Source organism: Etheostoma spectabile, chromosome 12, assembly GCF_008692095.1.
Source record: "Etheostoma spectabile isolate EspeVRDwgs_2016 chromosome 12, UIUC_Espe_1.0, whole genome shotgun sequence".
NCBI classification, from domain to species: Eukaryota; Metazoa; Chordata; class Actinopteri; order Perciformes; family Percidae; genus Etheostoma; species Etheostoma spectabile.
In genome coordinates, this window is record NC_045744.1 from 20,376,632 (window position 1) to 20,403,092 (window position 26,461).

Consider the following 26,461-nt stretch of genomic DNA (forward strand, 5'->3'; position numbering starts at 1 on the left):
TAATAACTTTTATTTTGGTGGTAATCGTATGTGTAATTGCAATATTACACTAGAGGGTGTGATGTGTGCCGATAATGACATTCACACTCTCTTGTGCTGTTGCTTAAATAACCACCTTGAGCCAGTCACAACGCTACGCTGACTCACAGGTTGAAGTTCCAAATTTAAGAGACAGTCATATAATGGAATTCTGATAGGGGTTAGAATTACCATATCAATCGCATGATCCACCCAACAGCCAAGCCATTATGCTGGGTCTTTGGGATATTACCTCAGTTGATGTGAGGAATGTGAGTTCTCAGCCACCATACATGTTGCAGAGGGTGAGGAGAGGGTGTAAGTAACTAATGAGGTCACTCATACATGAAACATTAGACAGAGCGTCTCAGTAATTGAGATTCAATTCCCTGCTCCGAGGGTGGGTAGAAAGCAGAGTTAACTCCCCACTGAGAGAAAGACAGAGCAAGGAAAGAGAAAAAAATCATTTTCAAAAAGAAAGACTTTCATCTTCTGCTGTGTTCATTTCAAGTTGGTCAATAGAGCGAAAGATATACTATTACATGCAGAATTGGGAAGGTTGTTAAAAAAAACTTACGCTGAATACTCAATACCTTTAAAAAAAAAAAAAAAAAAAAAAAAAAGTAGATAGAAATGTAGTCAGTGACCTAAATATCACAATATTTAAGAAACCTAACTTGATGAGTTTTGGTTCTATATGGGCGCCATATATATGGGCGTTATATATGGGCTCTACCTACTGAGCTATCCAGGAACATAAGTTCTTTGGCAGGATAGTGGCAGCAACATGGTATACTATGACTTTTTTTTAAACATGGTATGCTATGACTTTTTTCAGTTTTCAGCATAAATCCTTGAAAAGGAGAGTGGCTCAGTGGTTTGCACTCCCAACAGGAAACCTAGTGAGTCATTACTGTTGACTCAACGTAGGATTGATTCCTAGTCTGGCTAGGCCTTCATGATATTATTTTCTACATAAAATACTATGACGGTTTTTCAACATACCATACTATGACTTTTATCACTTTTTTCAACATACTATATTATGACTTTTTAATGACGTTTTTTACTGGGGAACATTGGCCCAGTGGTTAGAATAGTATGTCAAAAAAAGTGATTAAAAAGTCATAGTATAGTATGTTGAAAAAAGTCAAAGTATTTTATGTAGTAAAAGAAACATCACGAAAAGGGCCTAGCCAAACTGGGAATCAATCCTACATTTGATTCTCCAGTAACCACTCACAGGATTTCTGTTGGGAGTGCAAACCACTGAGCCACTATCCTTCCAAAGAACTTATGTTGGAAACTTAAAAAAGTCATAGTATACCATATTTTAAAAAAAAGTCATAGTACAGTATGTCAGAAAAAAATCATGGTATAGTATGTCGGAAAAAAAGTCATAGTATAGTATGTTTAAAAAGTCATAAAACTTTATGTGGAGAAAACGTTCTGAAAAGTACCTGCCTGGAATGGGAATTGAACCTGGGTCAGAGCCTGCAGCAATTATTGACTGGTTGCCTGTTTGAGCAGTGCTGTGGGAAAAAAGTCATGGTATAGTATGTTAAAAAAAAGTCAAAGTACTTCAGGTAGAAAGAACATTGCCTGCAGTGGGAATTGAACCTGTGTTAAAGATCCCAGAGATTACTGACTGGATGCCTATTTGAGCATTACTAACCACTGGGCCAATGTTCCCCAAAAGATACATTGTGGAAAACAATAATAGTATATTATATTAAAAAAAATGTGATTAAAAAGTCATAATATAGTATGTCGAAAAAAGTGATAAAAAGTCATAGTTAGGTATGTTGGAAAAAAGTCAACGTATGTTGAAAAAGGTCATAGTATTTGATGTAAAATAATTATGTCATGAAGACCTAGCCAGACTGGGAATCAATCCTCAGTTTAATTCAACAGTAATAACTCACTGGTTTTCCTGTTGGGAGTACAAACCACTGAGACACTATCCGTTTGAAGGACTTTGGCTGAAAACTAAAAAAAGTCATAGTATACCATGTTTAAAAAAAGGCATAGTTTAGTATGTCGGGAAAAAATCATCGTATAGTTCAATTCCCAGTCCAGGCAGGTACTTTTCATGATGTTGTCTCCACATAAAGTACTTTGACTTTTTATGACTTTTTTAAACATACTATACTATGACTTTTTTTTAAACATGGTATACTATGACTTTCTTTCAGTTTTCAGCATAAGTCCTTGAAAAGGAGTGGCTCAGTGGTTTGCACTCCCAACAGGAAACCTAGTGAGTCATTACTGTTGACTCAACGTAGGATTGATTCCCAATCTGGCTAGGACCTCTTCATGATGCTATTTTCTACATAAAATACTATGACCTTTTTCAGCATACTATTCTATGACGTTTTTTCAACATACCATACTATGACTTTTTATCACTTTTTTCGACATACTATATTATGACTTTTTAATCATGTCTTTGATATACTATACTATAATTGTTTTCAACAAAGTTTTTTTCTGGGGAACATTGGCCCAGTGGTTAGTTATGCTCAAATAGGCAACCGGCTAGTAATCCCTGAGGTCTCTGACCCAGGTTCAATTTCCAGTGCAGGCAATGGTTTTCCCACATTAAGTAATTTGACTTTTTTAACGTACTATTCCAGGAATTTTTTTCCGACATACTATACTATGACTTTTTTTTAAATCTTTTTTCAACATACTATACTATGACTGTTAAAAAAAGTTCAACTACTTTATGTGGAGAAAACATTGTGAAAAGTACCTACCTGGAATGGGAATTGAACCTGGGTCAGAGCCTCCAGCGTTTACTGACTGGTTGCCTGTTGGAGCAGTGCTAATCACTAAGCCACTATCCACCTTAAACAAAAATGTTGAAAACACTCAAAGTATAGTATGTTGAAAAAAGATTAAAAAGTCATAGTATAGGATGTTGGAAAAAAAGTTACGGCATAGTATGTTAATAAAATCATAAAAAGTCAAAGTACTTAATGTGGAAAAAACATTGTCTGCACTGGAAATTGAACCGGGGTCAGAGACCTCAGGGATTACTAATTGGTCACCAAGTACTTTGACTTTTTATGACTTTTTCCAACATACTATACCATGACTTTTTTTGACATACTATACAATGACTTTTTTTTTTTTTTTTTTTTTTTAATAATTTTTGACACTATACTATAAACTGTTATCAACAAAATAATGTTTAGGGAGCAGTAGCACAGTTGTTAGCACTGCTCCAACAGGCAACCAGTGAGTCTGACCAGGTTTGATTCCCTGTCTGGCTAGGCCCTTTTTCATCATATAATATATACTTTTTCCACCATACCATGATTTTACTATATGAATACTATGATTGTTTAATGACTTTTTTGACATACCATACCATCACTTTTGTTTTTACTATACTATGATTCTTTTCAACATAATATGTTTAGCGGGACACTCTCAGTGGTTATGACTACTCCAGCAGGTAACCAGTGAAAAATCACTGCTGACTCTGACCTATGTTAGATTCCCAGATTGGTCAGGCCATTTTTATGATGTTTTTTTCAACATTCTATACTATGGCTTTTTTCGACATACTATACTATGACGTTTTTGATATAGTACACTATGACTTTTGTATCACTATTTTCGACATGACTTTCTTAGACATACTAAACTATGACTGGGTAATGATTTTTTTGACACACTATACCATGCTTAATACACACTTGTATTTTGTTGTGAGCATGTTAGCATGAGAACCACTACTATTAGTGACGGCCAAATGAAGCCTTATAATGAAGCTTTTGTGAACCATTTTCTATTTATTTCTAGATGAGAACACTAGAAGGCGCTCTCTGTTCAAAGGTTTGAACGCACACTGAATTGCAATTCACTGAGCCCTTAAACCAAACCATTTAGTGGGGTAAACAAATAGAACTAATGGTTCATGAAGCTTCATTTTGACTTCACTAACTACCAAACCGGTCATCACTCTGTTTACACTTACTGTACTTCCCAAATAGCTTGTAAGCAAACCTTCAACCTCAACTTTAAACTACCTTCAACCAATGAGCAATAAAGCCTCAGACAGGTTAGTGTGGCTGGAGATCGTCTTTTCTTTTTTAGCAGCACAGGAATTGTTTTAGAGTAGCTGCATGCTGTGCAGTCCTGTTAATTAGTACACTAATAATGAAACACTCTTGTTATTTTCACTATCTATCGACAACGACATGACATTGTTACGAAGCAATTCAGGTACCTCTTGTATCCGCTGCATCTGAGTGCTCAACACCCATCACGCAGTGTTAATTGGATGGGCTTTGGTTGTCAAACCATTTTCTAATGGCAATGTCCGGGGAAGAAACAGGTTGGCAACGTTAGACCAGCTAGTAAGACCATGAGGCAAAGTACATTTGATTGAACAAACAACACCAGTTTTTTGTGACTTACATGCACAGATGTATAACTTAATCTGGCTGTCACCGTGGCAGGGTGCATGGACACTGCAGAGCACAGTTGGTTATGCAAGTCAAAGCTCATTAACAAGAATAGAGGGACACTATTACCTAATAATAGCCCTGTAATGACATAAGTACTGCATCATCTACTGGGAATAATTCAAATAATTGATCTTCATGGTTGCATTGCAGCAAAGGAATATGAAGTAATTGTATAAGAACAGATTAATCCCATGTTGAATGTTGGGTGTTATCTTGCAGAAGCAAAAGCAAAAGTAGTGTGGTGTTCTTATGCTGCCACTAAACATCTTACGGAGGAAGGCGGGGTGGGTGGATAGTTAAGAAATACTGGAGATTGCTGTTTAGTCAAAGTTAGTTTAATTTAACCATGACCATAATCTTTCTTTAGCCTAACCAAATATTTTTTGAGCATTGTGGCAGGTCAGAAACGTCCATTCCAGAGCTGCTGAAAACGCGCTGTTACAACTGGCAGCCATTTAATGAACGGATGAATCCGTAAATCCTGATCATCAATGTTTACATCTGTCTCTCTCTCAGTAAACATCTACTAAGGTTGTCTTCCCCTTCTCTGTTCTGCATCGCATGGCTCCTCTTGTGGCGATGTAGTACAAATCGTCTAATTGTCTCTCTTCCTCCATTATGTTAATTAAAAGGCATCCCTGCAAGCGAACAGGAATCTGTTTGATACTTTGTACCACCTACAAATAGTCCTGGCGTGGATTCAACTCAACGCTATCAGGATCCCGATGCTTTGAATCTATGCCCATTTCTGTCCTTATTGCCGTCATAAAGCATGCTGTCTCAAGGTGTGGATGTAGCACATGCACTTCCTGGATTTGTCAAAACAACAAAAGGAGAGATTATTTTAGTCCCAGAGATGGATGTTGCTTCTGCTCAAGATTTGGCAACACGTCCTCTACCTTCACATTTTGCTTCCCTCCTTTCTTTCACAAGAGGACTGCATTTGGCACAGGCAGTCATCTTTGCTTCTTGTTTATTTCTTCCTTTGTCATTTTTCTCTCGTACCCTCTGCCTGGTCTTCCTTATTCCTTTTATTTTTAAGGCAGGAATCCCAAACCACATCTTTCTTCCAGCATGCTTTTATTGTAGCTGTCAGAATGTGCTTACACTCTGGATTAAGGGTTTCATTACTGTCCAGCATGTTCATCTTGCCAGACAGTGAAGCATGAGTGCCGTCACCTTATGGCATCTTTTAGAATCCCAGTGCAGTAGAAACGTGTGTTTTCCTAGTTCATAGATATCAATCCCAGATAGATTAATTCACCGAGATAAACTGGGATAAACCATTTAGATGATATTGCTCAAAGCATCACTCACTGCACATATATTCAGAAAGTCTATTTTTTCAGTTAGACAAGGAAGGATTATTATGAAAAAGAGTTCTTCCTTGACTATTCACACAGTAAATCTAAAGGAAATGCTGCACTTAGTCCCTTAACTCAACATGCATCTTGGCACTCTTCTCATCTGTAATGTAAGAGGCAGGAAAAACACAACTATACAACATGCAAATACAACATTATAAAGTTGGATTTACAAGCCCATACTACAAAGATCTACTTCTCATAGAGAAAATTAAATTAACTTAAAATTAAATAGCTTTTTTATTAATAAAAACAAACAACACATAGGTGAGAACATGGTGGTCTCCAATTTGATGTATATTTTACAATCAGATGAGCAATTCAAATAAGGAGAAAACTAGTCACATTTAAAAAAAAAAATGGATTTGCGAGAACCAAAGACTGGAATAGTCAACTGAATCTTAAGGGCCTCAGAATGGGGGCATCTCTGTAAATGACAAATGGCTAATCTAGAAAATCTAGAAATGAGAGGAAAGGTACTGAAATCTTGCTATTCAGTGGGAAGTGGGTTCTGTATTTAAAAGCCAGGCTTGGACCGTTTTCAAAATGTATTTGACAACAATACACAAAAGTGGACAGAGCCCAAAAAAAGGTTCCCAACAGCATACAGCTTTTTTTCAAATGCTGGGGACTGTGTAGAGAGTGTTGGAAGGCAGCCTGTTCTCATGAATCATTCGTTCAAAAAGATGCAAAATGTTAAGCACTGTTATCCGTAAGCATTTTTTTTTCCAATGAAGTCACCACATTGATTGGTCAGCCGCGTTCACAGGACACAGGACTTTCAAGGCAGAGAGCGGAGTTCGCTTCCTGGGGCTAACTAAAGATTTCACCCAGGAAATGTTTGTTCCCTGGGAGTGTTTCAAACCAAACTAATCTTAAGTACTTGTTTTGGTGCCTAATGTTAACTTTCATCCCGGCAAAAGGCTCATACTTTGTGGACTAAATTTAACCTTAATCTCGAACGAAACGAGCAGCAGCACGCGGTGCTCTGTACCCGGCTCAAAGTCACCCATTTTCGGCTAAACACATCTACTAACTGCCGCTGATACAACGGAGCTGTAAGGGAGGTCCCTAGCCCGCGTCGCAGAGCTCTGAGAATGCATTTTGGAAGGATTACAGTATACAGTAAGCATACAGTATAATATGCTTTAGATGTATGCTGTACACATCATAAGACAAGATCCAAGTGATCCTCACACATTGTAATCTCGACATCTTTGGCGATCAGGGCAATATCAATATTAGCAGTGAAAGGCTGAAGAGAGAACATACATATGGGGTAGGCTGTGAATCCGTAATTGCTATTGGCAGGACGAGTCCCTGCGCAATCATTCTCATACAAATGGCCAGTGGCAGCAAAATGTCTTTAAAAGCTGAGCATATAACATAATAGCCCAAGGCTACATGGTTATCAGAATGAATACTTGAAGGTAGAGGTACTAGCTTTATTGTCAGGTCGGAGTAGGTACTTGTAAGTTTCTGACTTGGCAGTTTAGCATTTGGTCTTGAAACACCTAAATACTTGCATTGGCTCCTCTGTGTGTCTCGCCTTGGAACAGGTTGTAGTCTAAGTCAAAAGTCAGGAGAAACGTTTGAAAAATGGTGCTACTGTCTACGATGAAAGAAGTTTCCCTGATAATTTAATCATGACTAATACATATCACAAGTGTTGCATATTAGAGTGTGTTCCATTTGTACTTGAAACTCGGATTAACCGAGGTCGAAACTTGGGCAAACACCGAGTGCCTTGAGCTAAAAATACAACATGGTTGCTCCGTGCATAAACAGTTGTAAAAGCTGTAGTAACATACCGTTATAAGCACTTCTGTGTGATTTGCGTCTCACTAAATCTGTCGTACACACAGAGCTGTCCATAGTCTATCAGTGGACATGTTACTCTGTTTGTATGCACAAAAAACAGCATATGCCCTATGCCTTTAACACAGTTTGTTTAGCAAAATCACAATCTTTCAAGCCTAGAAATCTAGACGCACCCTAGCAGCAGCAAATGTAATTTGCAGCCAGGGTCAGTCTAGCAACTCTCCATTGGCTTGCGAGCTGGAAAAACAAAATTCTGGTCAGGCCAATCACATTGTGTATGGAGTCGGTGGTTGGGCTTAACATAAGGACGGTAGAGTTGTGATGGTTTTAACACGGGCACCGAAATGAAAGTAGCTCCGCTTCTTAGCTATTTGCAACGCTTCTGCATCCAGTGTGTTTTTGCTGTAAGATAAATTGTTGATGTGTTTACAAGCTGTCTTACTGCACTTTGTAAATGTTTTTTTTAAACAACAAATAAAGAAAATGATTCACAACGCTTCATTTGGCCATCACTAGGACTCTTGATAATTTTGGCCTTTCTTCTAGCCCCACCATCAGGGCAAAATTTACAGTAAGACACGACTAGCAACTTATTATGGCCATAGAGTTCTGCCATGGTATTTTCTGTGCATACTTATTCTCTCCAGAGGATCAAGCCTTTCCATTTTCTTATTTGAAACAGGCAGTCTACATTTGCAGTTGCTTCACCATCTCTTTAAGCATCTAAAATCCAGATGTTCCCCCATTTATTTGCCACAGCTAATTAGGCCGCAGCTAATTAGGTAAGTATAAAATTAACATATTTGAGGAGAACATCATTGCCTTATGTTTGTTCTTTTAATTTGTACTGTTTGTTGGTGTAACACACACTCATGGGATCTTTCATTTCATCATGTTTCTTGGTTTTTGTTTCGCTAATGTTGACAACTGTTTGGATTATTGTGGAACCAAAGTTTATTAAGATGAATGGGATCTCAGTCTAAAACTTAGCCATTCAGTCACTTTAGAAAGTAGCTTCTTGTTCCTCGCCCTCTCTGGCTCACTTGCTTCGACCCCTCTTGTTTTCCTTTAAAGTCCTGCAAACAGAAAGCCGGTACTGGTCACTGTTGGACAGTTGTGATAGGATCCATCAGTGCAGTAAAATGATTTAAACAGACTTGTCAGTGGGGGATTAAGCAGTATGTGAAGGTTGGGTGTATGTACCCATAGACAACCAGAAACACTGAGGGCCTCATGTACACTTTTGCGCCATGCGCTTAAAAGCATGGCCAGGTATGTACAAACAGGCCGCACTGACGTAAAAGCGCAGACTGCCTGTGGCGGGAACTGAAAATGGCAAATAGCGCTTTTCGATGTCATGCATATGCATTCACGGAAGGGTCAAGGGGAAAGTGGGAGCTTTGCCCACAGCGCAATTCAGGGTATGGTGGGCGAAGAAAGGCGCTGATGACCTGAGACCTGAGACCTGCAGGTTTGGTAAGACACTGAGACACCAGAATAGCACACAGATATCCATAAGGTTTTATTAATCAAACAACAACAACAACAATTTCTAAATCAAACATGTTTCAAAGAAACAAATTATGGGAATATCTATCCAACATTACATAATATGAAAGAGTGGACAAAATAAAATACATTTTTAATAAAACTTTAAATATCTTGACGAAAACAATTAACCAGACTAATCATCTATTTATTTGTTACTTGACAGTTCGTAGGCATACTCATTTTGTCAAAATGAGTACATACTGTACATACTGTGTCATTTTGGAAAAATGCATTCAATGTGACAGCATCCAGAGTTGTGTGATTGTGTTACTTTTTTCTTAGGGAATTTGACTGCTGCATGTACAGCCTTTTAGCAAGCAAAATGATAAGCTAAACCTGGCTAACATCACAAACTGGCAAGAATTGCTCACATTTTAGAATATAATGTTCCAAATTCATGTTAAAAGTGCTGTAGATTTTGACAAACAGTGGGAAGTAGTTGTATGTAGAGCAGCAGTTGGTTAATAAAAAACAAAGGAGATATGTTTTTTGACATCATGGTATGCTAATGTGGGTTAACCTATACGTTTTGCTAGTGCTTTGCCGGGCTATGTGTTTTATGCCAAGCATTGTTTCAAAGATACATTTAGTCATATATCTCCCTGTCAAATAGGCTAATTGTTTTTTATGCAAAAATAGTACTTTGAATAATATTGTTCTGGTCTACTGATGCTGACATTTAACCTGTGAATAAAAAACATGGTTGGTACAGTATATAGATTCAATCGAAAACTTAATCAAAACGCAGCTCTTGAGAAAATGGCCAGAGGGATGTAGCTTTATCCAAATAAGTATTTTGGCTGGATATCACAAAATTGAAATCTGTTGGAAAAAGTAGAAAAAGAATACATTTTATATGCTTAAAACATCTCAGGTTAAAAAAGAAAGTGCAAACACGATTTAAATGAGGTCAGGGGCTGAATCTATCTGTGGTTAGTCTCTTGCCTGACCTCTCCATCCTGCCACAACAGCTTTTACAACATCCAGCTGATAAAAACTTTTCATCACAGCAACACAAATGGGAGAAAGGCTGAAGAGTAGAAGCTCAGAAAGAGTGGGGAATTACTTTCTAAGGGCCCTATCTTGCACCCGGCACAGCGGGGCGCAATGCCCAACGCAAGTGCATGTGCTATTTTAAGACCATCATGAATAAATGAAGACCCTAAGTACAACCCTTTTGAACCGTGCGCCTAGCGCACAGACCCTTTTTTCCGCCATCAAACTAGCAAAAGTGGATTTGGACACGCCCTAAACGTGTCCAAATCTAAATCTCCCAGAAGACTTGATTGCTTACATTGGCTGACCAGCATATTGTCTGTTGGTGGAGGTTTAGGCGGGAGAGGATGGAGAGGACGGAAGAGTCTATAGACCGACAGAGGCAGAGAGATACTCCGGAGTGACGGACATCGGTAGGTAGTACTTAGTTATTTTTGACAGGAACAACGTAGCCTGAGGCCAAGTGAAGGGGACAGAAGCAATCCCCCATGAAATAAAGCAGCTCATCAGTGGTGCTCAATATTCTCTTTTCCTTCCTTACATATACCACATCCAGGCCAAGGGCACGAGCCACGAGCTGACAAATAGGCAGGCGGCTGCAGTTCATCTCAGGACGCTGCTCCAGGTGAAAGGAGTTGACGCCGTGGCTCTGCAAGGCATCACCTGGTCGCTATTAATCCTTCGACACGTGTAGGGGAGAAAAAAAAATGAGATGGAATAGGGGAGGAGGGTAAATCAAGAGCGAGAGAGGGAAGAGGAGAAGGGAAGGCATGAAAGTAAAGAGTAAAAGATATGAGATTATAGGTGTGGGGGATGGGGGGACTGATGAAGAGAGAGCAGAGGGGAGGACAGGAGATGATGCGAAGGGGGAGGGAGGAGGATGAATCAGAAAAGCGTTGGGAAGAAGAGGAGAGAAGAAAATTGACAAGACAGAGGGGGATTTCCACTAAAAGTATTATTCACCTCAAGGTAAGTGTGAAGCATAAAAAGTAAAGAGGAGGAAATGGCAAGCGAGGGGAAAATGATCAAACAGAGGAGAGACAAAAGTAGGTGATCAGGCAGGAAATGAAGAGATGAGTCAAGTCAGGGGATTTGAGACATCGCCATGGTTTCAGATTTGTTTTACAGTAGTCTATACTCTATATCAAATAATGTTTCATTTGGGGGAATGTTCCGCTGCCGCCGGAAATCCAGCCGGATGTTCCTAATTTTCGTCCAGATGTCCATCACCTTCTGCTGTCTTTGTGTTGGCATTCTAAACTAACGTCAATTTATGAGGACTATGGTTAACTGTTCTCTGCAGGTTAAATCCAGACAGCTAGCTAGACTATCTGTCCAATCTGAGTTTTCTGTTGTATGACAACAAAACTTTTGAACGTACACATGTTCCACCAAAACAAGTTCCTTCTGTCCAGCGCATACCGCCGCCCAAGACGATTGTGATTGGTTTAAAGAAATGCCAATAAACTAGAGCACGTTTTTTTCCATCCTGGAATGCTATGTGGACTAGCCAGACCCTCCTTTGAAGCGCTGTGGAGGTAGGTCTTGCAATACTAGTTTTACAGTGAATCAAGTACTGGCTGTTTTAAAGCAGCCTGGGAGAGTTCTTTTTAACAGCAGGGGGATAAAAGGAGACTCTTTGCTGTAAGACGCACACTCACAAACACAGAGATACCCACAGACACGCACACAGCCTCTACTTTTTACTCTTCATCCCTAACTCTCCTCCCCACGTCTTGAGGAAAAACTCCTCCTTTTCCTGGAGATGGAGATAAGTGGAGAAGGAGGAGGTGCCGTCTATTCCTCCAGGGGTCAGTTGGTGTAATGAACACTCTCTTATCGCCTCGCCCGCCTCACATCCTGGAGACGACCTCCATGAAGCGTAACTAAGGCGGTGGTATAGAGGTGCAATGGGGATACATCATACTAGGTAACCGCCGCAGTTGGGGACTTGGGATGATGCGAGTTTGCTGAAATCTCTCACCACACCGAAGCATGAATGGCTCAGCCAGGCAAGCAGACAGAGATTTAAACCCATGAGAGTTTCTCATGAGGTTGGTAATTGGTAAACATGCACTTTGAACTTAACAAGGGAGTTTGTTTCATGTTGCCGAGAGACACTGTGAGCAAATTCAGAATTAAGAGTAAAAACAGGTGACAGGGGATTCTGAGCTTTATTTTATTTTTTATTTTTTTGTCTACAATATGTAAAATAGGATTCTGAATGAATATTTAAATGTTATGTTTGTAATACATTTTGTCTTAAAGAAGTCATCTAAAACCACACAGTATATGAAGCCTCTGTGTTGAATGTGCGCTTAAAGCTGCGCTAAGCTATTATTTCATAGCGAATGTGAATGGAACGGTGAATGGAATGACTACAGTATGTGTATGGACAGGGGTCACTCATGTGACCAATCCTCATAAGTTATCATAATTCAGTTTGTCCGTCGCAAAGCCTCATTTTTAGCAGCCGTTTTCAGTAACAGAGCTCTAATAAAACCACTGTACACTACAACCGCCCAGCCACTAGCAGGTTAAATGACCAAATAACTTTCTCAGGAGTTGGTGGAGACCGAACCACAGCTGAAAGAGAATGACTACTGGACTCACATTTATCATGTGACTAAATGTTGCTCTGTTTCTGCTGGATGTGTAAACAGGTAACCGTTTTCTATCAGGTTCGCCATTTTCACCTGCTGCCTTCAAGTGACCAAAGTAAATTTGCAAGTAAGATAAGATAAGATAAGATAATACTTTATTCATCCCACAGCGGGGAAATTCCTTAGTTACAGTAGCATTCTCAACAATAACAGCAAAAAACAAACAAACAAGTAAACACACAAGAAAAACAGGCAAACAGTAGACAATTAGCCGAACGTAGACTCAAGTAAAGGGGTGTAATACATAATAATACATAGTGTAATACATAATAATACATATAATAGAAGATCCATTTTAGCCTTATTCAAGTTACTTTTTAATGTTTATTTCAATAAACATAAGCACAAGTGAACGATTGAAGACCTTTCATGTAACCCTCATGTTGTCCTTGGGTCAAATTGACCCGTTTTCAGTAAAAAAAAGAAATTGTCACAAAAAATCGGCCATCGAAATAGGCGCTGAAAATTTCAACATTAAAAATATCAAAAAACTTTGTAAAGAACACCAAAAAACATAAAAAAGCACCCACAACATTGAAAAAGTGACAAAAATGTGGGGAAAAAAGCAATAATGTTGAAAAAAGTGACCCAAAATGTTTTTTTTTTCATGGTTGACGGGAAGACAACACAAGGGTTAAGAAATCAGGTTCTCTGAATCTAATGCAGTGACCATGAGTTGGAATTTGGAAAAAGTGGATCGACAGATGAATGTTTTTTTTTCTTCCTCAAAGAGGGAAATAAACCTATGAATTGGAACACGATTATTCATTAAACCAGAATGATTATATTATATTATATATTATACATAAGATGGGGCTGAGGCGGTGTAAATTGGCACAGTATAGAATAAACTCCCTTTGGAGAGAAAATGGGCAGACTAAACAGTCAAAAGAGCTTAATTTTGAATTCTTTTGTTCTAAATAATAGTCAAGATGGACAGGTCAAATTAATCAGATAAAACATTGGCTGACCGAGTCAGCGAATTCTTTTGAAAAGCAAACATTAGCGGGTGAAGCTCTCTTTGTTCCCGTCGCGTGTTTCTATCTGCTGGCCCGACTGGCTGGGCCGAGACTTTTCTAGTGCCAAATGCCAAGGCAAATCTCTGGATACTCAATTAGAACACAAACACAGCCTATCAAATGTCATCACAGCGTGTGTATGGAACCTTGTGTGATTGCGTTTGAAAGTGTTTTTTTATGTGTGTGTGCATGTGTGTGTGTTAGTGTGAGTCACAGCAATATAACTATGCATGTGGGACAGCTAGTTATTGAGGTGCTCATTAACAAGACTCTACAGCCAAAGGCAGCTATTTATTTCTCAGGGTCTTATAAGGTTCATCCTTTCTGGAATGAACTGCTGAAGAGGTGTAGAGTTTGAATCAACCTTAAGTCATATTTTATATTGAAAAAACATTTTTTTCCAATACTGCCCGTTGCTGTATTCACCCTCCATCTGGGATGCTCTCTTTAAGCCCCTCCTTCTGAAAGAAGCTCAGTCTGCCCTGATTGGTCAGACTTTCTGGCTCTCTGCATCTGTGCAACGCTGTGTTTGTAATTCTGCTGAAGTATAGAGGGACTTTTTACCAGTAAAATTACTCCAAACACAGGATTCCAAATCCAGTACTGCACAACCGGAACATGAACACACAGGAATGTGATCTAAAATTGGAGGGGAGACTGCAACATCTGCAACCAAGATTACAGGTTTCCCTGACGTTAGCATGTAGCAGTGCATACAATGTACAGAAAAGCACAATAGGTCTCCTTTTACTTATGTCACATACGTTCAGATACAGGTTACTTAATTTGTACCAGTAGGTAGATTTATTTTGCAGAAGAAATAAAGTAAGATACTTAACTTTTTCCCCAAACCATGATCTTTTCCTAAACCTAAACAAGCACTTTTTTGCCTTAACCTAACAAAGTACTTTTGTTTCAATTAATGTCATTAGGAGGAGTCATTGGCAAACAATCCTGTTCTATCGTTTGGTATGAGGATGTGTTGCTGGATACAGTACTAATTAAGATACACGGACAGCTTTGACAGTGACACAGATGTTGCTTGTTGGCTAAACCATGCTTGTTGGGTTAGCCCCTTAAAGCTATCATGTGTAGTTTCTGTCGCCCCCATGAGGAATTCAAAGTAATGACAACACCACTGTTGTTGCATCCACGTGACACAAGCCTTCCGTAATCGCGCACGCGCCCCCACCCTTCCTCCCCACAGTGACTTGTAGCCAAGGAGGACACGGTGGAATAAAAAACATGAGGGACTTTTCAGAAGAGGTAATTATCTTCACTCGGGTTTCTGCGAGGGAAAGTCACCGGACGACTCCATGTTCTAAGCATTGCCACACTGAGAAATACAGAGAGAGTTGTGTGAAGCTGATGGTCTTAATTAGCTTTGTATCAACTTATTTGGCAATTGTTTGAATGTAACGGACTTCATTAACATAAAAAAAGTTACGCTCTAAAGCTTTAAAATAGCTCACAAGGCGAGACACAGATGAGCTGTTCAAAAAGCCTCCAATGACTTTTAGAGCAATCCTTTGGGAGGATTATGGTTTCCCAGTAAGATGAATAGTGGGTGGAACAGTTGAAAACATGCATTCAGCCTTTGTTGAACTGGAGTTGCTGTGTCTCACTAAACCCAAACAATCAAACATGCTTAAGCGTTGTCAACTGCATACTGCATATGTGTTAAAATCTTCCTTGATGTGTGCATTTTGGTCAGTCGGGATGTACATACGGAATGTGGATGTTTCCATTAAGCTGTAACAAACGGGGGATAGCAGGCTAACATTATGAAAATTAACCTCACAAAGTAAAACAGAAATAAAATGTTTTTATGTGTCCGATGTAGATTAAAAAACGTTCTAACTTGTCTGCTGTTTAAGAGTTGACTTGCACTGTGTGTAAATATTATAGAATGCAGCTAATACCCAGTGCATATCAGATTTTACAGCTGTTTTAGGGAAATTGCTCCAGTCTGTAAGCCTTAACATAAGAAGCAGACTCTACATTCACTGGCTGTTCCATCATGAGCCAAACCTACTATGAAGGCAGCTTAAACAATTAGTGTCTCAGTCATTCAGTAAGCTGTGATTTCATTAATGAAGCAGCTGATTCATTTAACAGTTTATATCTGTTTACATCAGCCAGTTACTCAGTCGGACACAAGTCATTATGATAAGATGATCACCTTTCATTTCACACCAGATGACAGATATGTACTGTATAACCCCTCATTACTCACCTTAGCAGTGACACCTTATTGGTCGGAGATAATTGGGACCACATTTGCTATTCACAAATTCACAATGGGTCCGTCATTGGGATTTATAATTATTTCCGTCTGTGTAAAAGGTTAAGCGTGGGAGGAGGAAGACGAGTCTTTTTCAATTCTTCAGTTTAGCTTCTAAGTAGCCATCGCTAACGCATGCCAGATCTCCTGCAGCGATCTCTCTTTCAGCCAATCTCTTTAAATCGGCCTCTCTTTCTCCCGACCCTCCAGCCCCCACAGGGAACAAGGTAATCCCCATTGCTTTGGTACAGAGAGCTCAATGCAGCCCAAGCCTTTTGCAAACATCCTACTGTACTGAAAGGACAAAGATTAATAGCTCACTATGAGCTTTTCATTGAGAAGAGACATTATCACCTGTAATTGCTAACATGCTTGCCAAAGGACAGGTCTGATAGGCTGAATAAAAGGCTGGCATTGCAGAAAAATAAAAGTGTTTTGATAAAAAAAATAGAGACTAAATTTAGCATCAACACTTCAATTGTTATATAATTGACCATGGGTGAAAAAGAGGATGATTTATGTTACCAGGAGGGTGATTTTTGTGCGTACTTGTGTGTTGGGTAAGTACCCATAGAAGTCTTTAACAGAGGCAGAGTGTATTAGTGACTGCATGAGTGCCTTTATGTTTGTGACTGTGGGGGGTTGCTGGGGATTCAAGAGAAGTACATTTTATAAAAGGTTTACTATCAAGCAAGTAACAGATCAAGGTTAATAAAAAACATCAAATATACGCAACAAACTTAGAGCAAGAGAAATATTTCACCTGCTGCGTTCAAAGGAACAGTAATTTAAAAGCACAGCTTGTAAGAATCACAAGGTGAATGCGCCCAAGGATTGAAAAACAAAATGGTTTTCCTTAGGCTGAAAGCGGAGGGAAAAAAAATCAGATCGTTCAGCATGTTCTTCAGTCAGTTCAGGCAGATAATGCTTCTGAGAACACCTGAAACTCAAACTGACATTTGACACTAAAAAAGGAAACTTTTAGACTGATAACCCTTAATAAGAAATCAGCAACAGTTGAAAACAATCTGATATTTAAGTTAATTTAGTTGCTCCCAAATAGTCTAGTAGCCAACTAGGTGAACCCGGAAATGTTGAGTACACCAAAGTTTTATTGCAGAAATGTGAAGTATGGGGTCCCCAGTATACGGAAAATGACGGATGCTAATTTGCATATGTTGAGAAATTTGCATAATTAGCATAATTAGCATTATTAGCTTAATCGTCCAGTTTGACCACATATTTTGCACTGTATGGCCAATTTCTACAATAGGGTGAGTGGTTTTAGGGGTTTTAGAGGATGCTGATTTCTTTTCTGGCTTTTTCAGATTTCAAAGAGCTAATATTAGTACTTATTGTGATTTATTTGGTAAGTTCCAATTACTTTCAGGCATATTATAGGTTATTTTTATGGTAAACACAATCTTACATTTCAGAATCATGAGTGCTTTTGTGAATGTTGATGCATTGTTTTCAGGGTGGTACTTAAGCTGAAGCTTAAAACTGAGTCTGGGCCAACCGAGTCAGCCCGCCAGACGCAAGGCTAACCAGAGGGCCTTACCTCCGCACTACACAAAGCACACATTGGCTACCACCTTCAAGCATACTGCTATGACTCACAATTAATTAACAAAAGGCAGCCTCATCAGCCTGATCCACCAGCTGTGGATATCTCCTTATTTTGGATGGGATAAGACTATGGGCCTAAAGGAAGGAGAGGAACTGATTATGCCCACCCAGGATTCAAGTCCAGTTGTTCCTCCTGTTTTGTTACTTGTCAGCTGTGGTTGCAAAGCCGGGTTGAAACCTTGCACATCAGCAAAGTGCATTTGTACAGCTGTAGGTCTGGCCTGTAGGCCTACCAGTTAGTGTTTCTGCAAAGGCAATGATGGTGTGTGCTGCATCATACTTATACAACCCCAAAGAGCACAAAGAGAGGGATGAAGGGTCTGGAGAAGATGATGACAGAAAAGAAGAGGATAGTAAAGATGGTCTGCTGCTTTCCATAGCAGTGCCTGTAGGGGGACACGTCTTCCATGAAGGCAAGCTAGTGACTTCAGTGCTGGGGACCTTTGGCGCTTTTTGGTAAATTCCATACCTGGCTGCATTCAAGGTTACAAAGTTCCTCTGATTGTACAGAGCCAGAAAGAAAGCCCTTGTTGCTTTTGTGATCTGTAACTTTGGGGCTTCTGCCTCTCCAATGCAGTGGAGAAGCTTACCAGGAACGACTCTTATGGCATTGAGTGCAGAACCTTCCCTTCCCAACAGGATATGAGGTGGAATCACATCCCGAAAGAGCATGCATGGCCAGAATGGAACCACATTGGTCACCCAGATTCTCTGCAATGGCATTTATGCTGAAATTGTGCCATTTTATCTGTAGGTTAGTTATTATACCAGCCTTCTAACACCGATTAAAGCAAAAAAGCACAAAGACATCTGTGTCATCACTGAGAATGTGAACAGTTGAAGCCCCATGTCTGACAACATGTAAGTTATAAGTGATATATCCGCCTCATCATGAGTGGCAATGCTGTCAGCTTTACTGACCATCATGATATTATTTCCTACATTGAAAGTACACAGGAGTTTGCTCAGCCTTTGTTTGTTGTGCTTGTCTTTCAAGACTTTGTCTCGACTAGGTAGAGGTGTAGTCAATGAGAGCTTGTACTCTGTGGAGCTCTTCCTGCTCTCTATGTCTCTCATGGTCCTTTGCAGACACCTGCAAATATCTGTCAAAGACAACAAATGTTTGGGTGTCGTAACAATTAAGCCGACGTCCTATGCTGGCTGCAAGATGCACCACTTGTCCCAGACGATGGCCCAAAACCACGATAATGAGCTGGGACGCAATGACAACATCTGGTGGCTGGGTATGGCAGACTGGAACCATGAATTAGCTAAGAGAACGGTTAGCCTGCACCCGGCAAGCTGATGCTAATTTAGCTAACAGCTATTTTGACTAATCACTAGCTGACAGTTTGATTCAGCCTAAAATAACGTTATTCAAAGTAAACAGTACGAAAAGCAGCTACAGCTAAACTAAGATTTTACAGTAATAATAAAGACCATGTTTCGAGTGATTGTATTTTAAATTTCAATTCAATTTATTTATAGTATCAATTCATAACGAGTTATCTCGAGACACTTTACAGATAGAGTAGGTCCCACAGTTCTAGTAGTTTCCTCCAGAGCAAGCAACAGTGCAACAGTGGCGAGGAAAAACTTCCTTAAATGAGCACAAGTAGAACTGACGTAACAGCTGTTATATATTTCAACAGTTTTTTTTCAGTTTTGGGGTCTTTTACATGCTTTCTCAGCTGGTGGTTAGCTGAATTAGCTGTCAGCTAAACTACAGTTAGCTTTCCAGTGGCGGTGGGAAAGGACTTTCTTTAACTATCTACGGGAACAGATTGTGCAGTATCGTAAGGTCATAAATCCACGTTCATCATGGTATCATCTGTGCATGCGTGAACATCTTGCACATGCGCAGGACAGATCGTTTACCAACAAGCTCTGTTGCAGAGCACACAACTTAAGTTATGTTGTACCAAAAATTATTGTTCCTTAAAGTTTTGGTGGTTTGTGATTAGCTTGTTCGATATGGCTATGAGCTAATAACGGCGGCGTTCTGTTTAAGGATGATATGCTATTTGGTGAAACTACTTTCTTTAATGATTACGTTTTCCATAATAAAAAATGTTTCAACTACTTTAAAACTAGACTATGCTCCCTTGCTTTACTACATACTTATTACAACTACAACAGCTAGCTGCCACATCTTATTTGCAGGAAAACATGACCTAACCTCAAAAAATGTCAACAAATTTAGGTCATCAACATTCACATCAAAGAGCAAGAGTTGAAATGTAAGGTTATAGTGTTTACCATGAAAATAACCTAAACGTCCTGAGTTAATAAAAAATGTGTCTAAATGAATCCAAATTTGTTATAGAATTACCATTTTGAAGTCTGAAAGTGCCAGAATTGAATTTAACGTCCTCTTAAACCTCTTAAATCATTCCAATATTGTAGAAACTGATGGCACAGTGCAAATCTAGTGTCGACCTGGCCAATTCTGCTAATTCTGAAATGTAAGATTGTGTTTAACATAAAATAACCTATAATTACGCCTGAAAGTAATTGGAACTTACCTAAATAAATCACAATAAGTCCTAAAATTAGCTCTTTGAAATCTCAAAATGCCAGAAAAGAAATCAGCATCCTCTAAAACCACTTACATATTGTAGAAATTGGCCATACAGTGCAAAATATGTGGTCAAACTGGACGATTAAGCTACTAATGCTAATTATGCTAACTATGCAAATTGCTCAACATATGCAAATTAGCATCCGTCATTTTCTGTATACTGGGGACCCATACTTCACATTTCTGCAATAAAACTTTGGTGTACTCAACATTTCCGGGTTCACAATGGGGCTCTATGGGCTGGCTACTAGACTAAAAGGCTTCAATGAGCTTTGCAGATTTTAGAAGATGCAGAATATTAGGGAACAAAACAACTGACGCCTGAAAATATACCCAGAATAGTAGCTGCCTTTAGGTTGGAAGTGGCAAACAGGAGGAAGGGAGAAATCTCAGGACGAACAACAGAAGAAGAAGAAGGATCTTCTGTTCTTCCAGGACGCACAGACATGCAGTAGATGTATTTACAGAGTAGACCCAAATAACCATGATAAAAATACCAATGGCAACATGTTATATTTCGCAGATATTTGGTCATAAATCAAAGTATTGTGCAATTTGAAATTTGGACCTGATGATGGCACTAAATGAAAAGCCATGTTCCCCAATACAGCCTATGGGGAACATGAACACATGTTTGTATTGTGCAGAAACAACTTCTCCGAATCCAAAGAATCAACCACATCGTGCTGCTAGATGAATAGTCATGGAATTCATCTTCCGGGATTCAAGAATGTCTGAGTTTTAGCGACGTGGTTAAGATGACTAAAACTCATTGGGAAATCTCATTAAAATGGAAGGAGTCTGTCAGTCTGTCCTTCGATTTTCTTGACAATCACTAATCCGATCGACTTCCCACTTGTCAGGTGTATTGCTGAGTTCCAAAGGACGTGCAATGTCAAGTGCGAGCTCTTTAGATCTACAGGACATATTTATTGGTAGTGCACTATGTACACACTGTGTAGTGTATTAAGAAGAGACCTACATTAATTGTTACAGCGTCAAACAAGATGCAGGTGGCAGGTGTATTGCTCAGCACCCAAGAAAGCAAATTGTCCCGTGTGAAGTTTTCAATTGGCACTGCGCTAGTTAAACATGAATTACAAGAGAGAAAAGCACTAACTGAAGTCTTCTTGTTTTTTTTTGCCTTGAGATACAGTTGACCACCATTATGCATTTAGCATTTCACATGCACAAATACATGTTCTGCATCATTTTAGATAATGCTCAAATGATTGCTCAAATTCCAGTTGCTTTAACTGAGCATATGGAATGTATTTTTCACAAATCAAAAGTGCTGTTTAAAATCTAAATATGAACATGTAAAGTGCCTCCAATTTAAGTCATCTCCGTGATGCTGTTGCTGTAATTGCTGCCCGTTCTGTTAGATAGCCTACTTATCCATTTGGCTTCATAACCTTCACACTCAAAAACTCAGTGATAATGTAAAAGGTGTAAAAAAAAGAAAAAAAAAGAAAAGAGATACATAAACAGCGTGGTGCTATAACTTGAGATCGTTTGCAGCTTGAGCGGGTGCACCGTTAAAACCCATCTGTCTGCAGACGAACGCAGCGTTTGGCCCATCTGGGTTCCCTTTGCTATCTGAGACCTTGAGAGTATTCAAGGTTAATGCCACATTATTAGGCACAGCCATCAGACCCAAGAATGACTTCCCCTAATGTATAGGGTCTGCAATTGAAGTAATGCTTTGCACTGGTTAAGTAGGGGTTTGCCATCATGCAACCGCCCTCCACTTATCCTTTATTAATAATAGGGTGGCTGCTGCAGGCTTTCTTACATGCTGATGAGTGGAACTAAACAGACTTACAGTAAAAATGTGTTTTTATCCTGTACCGAAGAAATAAGTAAAGACATAATTTCCATATTCCTTTGGGCGAACAGAGCATGAAAACATAATTGCAAGTCACTCATGCACAATGCATTATACAAATTGTTAATTGATGACTATGGTCGTATGCCTGATGGAATACTGTGTATTGTTAGCTAAGGATGGCAGATTGAAAAAGAGAAAATAACCCTAAATACCATACATAGCATAAATAAGCAAATAATGATAAGAGACAGCAAGTAAAATAGAGGAGGAATTAGGTAATACAACATCAGAACATTTTCTCATCTTCCTTTGCTCTCTGTGTGGTTATAAAATAGAAGGTTTACACACTCATACAGATAAAGAGAGTCAAAGGACTGATTAACAAATACGTCTTCTCTGTTTACAAGCATATCAAGGCTGTGATTTAATGTATTTTGTAGGGTTGATCATTTGTTTTATCATGTTACCCAGCCAGTATTGGCCATTAATGCATTGCTCAGTAACATGCTACAGTAATGTAAGTTTTGGGTGGGTAAGGGCAGGTTATACTAGGAAACAAGTGGTTTATAGTTGTTCAGCCAAACTGGAAGGTAGACTGAAAATTGAAAGTGGGAAGATATTGTTTAGACATAGGTGCCGATTTATGTTTTCCTCCGTGGGTGCACACGGACGCACGCCCTTTAAAAAAATTAGTAGTCAAAAAATGTTTGCATTTCTGAACCTTAGGAAATGGACAGCAGCCGAAACGAACAAACACGCCTATTAACTCAATAATAAAGCCGTAAAGTAGGCTATCTTTCAACTCAGGACAGCGTCACTTCTCACGAATACAGATAGGATTGGAAATGAAACGTTTAACTGACATGTAACCGCAATCAGCTTCGTGAGAAATTAAGAATCAATGGAGCAGGGGACCGACAGCGACATAACCAATCACACAGTTGGTGCTCCACTTAGCACCAAGTGCAATGTTTCATTTTAAATGAATGTATCCTACTGGCAGTCTGCACACATGGGAGCTCAGTATTATTGGTGCCTATGCGTTTAGATATGGAGATAAAGGCGCTCATTTCAGACTTCTCCTGGAAAACCTTCATAGTGTTTCACCTAGTTCTTCACCTACAAAGTAACAAAAAAAAGTTGTGTACCTCAAGACAAAATAGATCTGGAGAAGAGTAACGCAAGTACCAAGCCGCTGGTGAGCCTGCATTCAGGAATCACTGAAGACCTTCTGGATGGAGTCACTAAAAAGACCTCCAAACTGTAGGCTGGGTGCTGGTTACACCATATGTCTTGTTTTATTTCTACTCGTTTAATATGGAAGATGTGACATTTGGTTTCTGGACTTAAGTTTTTTTAAGGTAGTTCTTGCAGCAACGATCATATGAATGGGATAATTGGGCATAACCTCGGACAGTTTCAAAAAGGGAAGTTTTGTGGAAAATGGGAGTGAGAGAGTTCTCCACACATGGCCAATCAGTGCAAGCAGATGTGATTTTCAGAGTCAGAAGTTACAATTGTTAGATACAGCCGTCGGAAATGGCTTTCTGCAGCTTTTGAAGCATAGTGAATGTTTTTATTATTTTAAAATACACGGCGAGTACATTTGGTGAACCATGGTGCCTACAAGCTGTTTTTGTCTGCCTGTGAAAGTGAAAGTATTGTAGTTAACTAACTAACATAACATTTAATGGCTCTAGTTTCCTGGAAAACAGATGGGTTTTTTTGGATGCCGTAGTTTGGACATAGTTCAACTGGCATACTGGTACATAAACATCTGTTTTACAAATGAAGTGTCGTCTGCAGACAGTAAAGCATGGACAAACACTGGATGGTAACATTTCAGTCCCCTTCCTACCTCACTAACACACCACACACACACACACACACACACACACACACACACACACACACACACACACACACACTAACACACACACACACACACACACACACACACACAATCAGTGCTGCTTGACAGTGATGTCCCACATCCTTCATCCATATACCCTCAAATGTGATCCCCACAGCGACACCCAATAGTCTGCAGGCGATAATACCCTGCAATGTCACATCTTCAGACAATATCTCAATCATGGTGGATGTCAGTGGAACTGCACCACCAATGTTCTCCCGTTATCTAGCAACCGCTGTTAAAATGTCCTTGAGCAACCTTCGGTTGCTCCACTGGAGCAAAACTATTTTTTTTTCTTTTTATCCTGGGCAGCTCCCAGCGGCTGACTGTGCAAGGCTGCACTTTCCCGGACAGCTCCCAAATGCATGTAACCGTGCAAGTGTGAAGCAGAACATTACTGAAAAGAGCATATGTGTTCTGTCAGCCCTCCACAGATAAATGAAGGAGAAAAAAAAAAAAAAACGAGCGAGAGGTTTTTTTGCCCCCAGGTGAAAGCAGTGACAACCCCCCCCTTCCCTCTCTCCGTGTTAGCCTAAATCCATTATCCATTTCTGATCTCTCAGCTGGAGTCAGGGAGGTAGTTCATCTTCAAACAGCTGGGCTTAGGGCACAGTGGCCTCCTAAGGTGTTTGTTTCAGCTAGGGCCGGCCAAACTTGACCTGGAGGATAATACAGTGCCATGGTGAGAAGAAAGAGTAACGATTTCACTCATGCAGACAAGAAGTAGGCCATGGAGGTCCTAAGGCTTACTGTGTGGGGTTTTACTTAAAGGTTGATTGGATAAAAAGGAAGGACTTGTATGAATGTAAATGATTTTGTGTTTATGCTGAATGTTTTATTGAGATCATTTGTGAGTGGTTGTGTGTGAGTTAACAAAGTGAGCTAGTGAGTCAGAAGTAAAGTAAGAAGAAATCAATAGTTTAATGAGTTGTTTCACTGCTTACTGATCTAATGTAATAATTTTGTTGACAACTAAAACGGTTACATGTTTGACAGTCAATGTCACTTTTGGAATTTTTCTTGCTTTATGTTTTCCTGTAGCTTGTAATGTTGAGGCAACATGCTCTGCAGTTGGTGAATCATTCTGAAAGAAAATTACAAGACTTTAAATGATCGAACACTTTTAACTCTTGCATTATATTTACAAGGTAGTTGTAGATATTGCTGAGATATTAATGTACATTTCATATTTGTACTTATATTTCTAAATAAACTGATTGGTTTCAAACTCGCTTTCCTCTGCAGGTGTCTGCAGGGTAGGGCCTTACTAATATGTGCAGATCAGGTTTTTGGTATTGATTACCCACCTGTACCCTTCTTTCTGTCACTGTGGTCAGATAGAAAACGGAGACTCACTCACTCACTCTCTCGCACACACACACACACACACACACACACACACACACAACACACAAAACACACCACACACACATCATTTCCTAACTAGACTCCACTAGACTCTGAGAGGATATTTTCCCTTCATTCACCCTTAAACCCGTTCCCCTGTGTCGTTAAAGGGAATATTAACCTTTAATGGTATAGAACTGAATAATAACATCTATTTGCATCTGAGAGGCTGCATGCCGCGTTCTTACTGGATTGGACTCCCTTACTGGACTAATTGCACTTGTTTAACTTCTGGCACAGTGCAATACCTCTTTCTAACTTTTAATGTGTAATTCTATTTATATTAATGTACACACCGGCATTAATGTGGTTAAAAGGGCATACTTCTATACTTTGTACGTAATATGCACCGACACTATTCTTTGTGTGGTTTGTTTATGTGCTTCTGTATCTGTCTGTCTGTTTATACTTATTTTTGGCGTCTCATTCATTCCCTAATTACTGCTAACTTTCCTACTTACTCTTGCTTGATGTAGTATCTTCTGAACACGGTACATTTTTTCACTGGCAGTACAGATGAAGCTGATTGGACACACATCTGTAATTGATGATGCAAAAATAGATTAGTCCAAAATTTGTTGTTTTATTATTTTGCAAGTGTAGTCAAAAAGGTCCCAAAAGCAAACCCATGCATGTACACACACACACAAACACACACTCACTGACACTGACATATTTGCATAATCTGGTTGGTATTAAATGCAGCTTATATACAGGCTGTTAGGTTCAGGATGCTTTTGTTGAGCTCTCCAATGTGTGTATTAACCTCGTGACAGGGACCACCTCTTAGTTCTCTGAAAGAATAGGTGTGTGTGTCTGTGATTTGAACGGTGTGAACGGTGCTCTTCTATGTCTGTATGACTGCAAATATGCAATTTGCATACTGAAAGTAACATTTCCA

At 39.4% G+C, this 26,461-nt stretch overlaps 1 protein-coding gene and 1 long non-coding RNA gene across 2 annotated transcripts in view; both read left to right on the forward strand.

Annotated features, from left to right (window-relative positions):
• The window catches only part of LOC116698572 (BMP/retinoic acid-inducible neural-specific protein 3), a 124,480-nt gene that overhangs the window by 80,794 nt on the left and 17,225 nt on the right, over positions 1–26,461 (forward strand). The gene's annotated exons all lie outside the window — the stretch shown is intronic.
• LOC116698573 (uncharacterized) lies at positions 1,528–14,628 on the forward strand. The gene is made up of 3 exons (XR_004334251.1): positions 1,528–1,563; positions 4,516–4,518; positions 14,565–14,628. It is a non-coding gene; the product is annotated as an uncharacterized LOC116698573 (long non-coding RNA).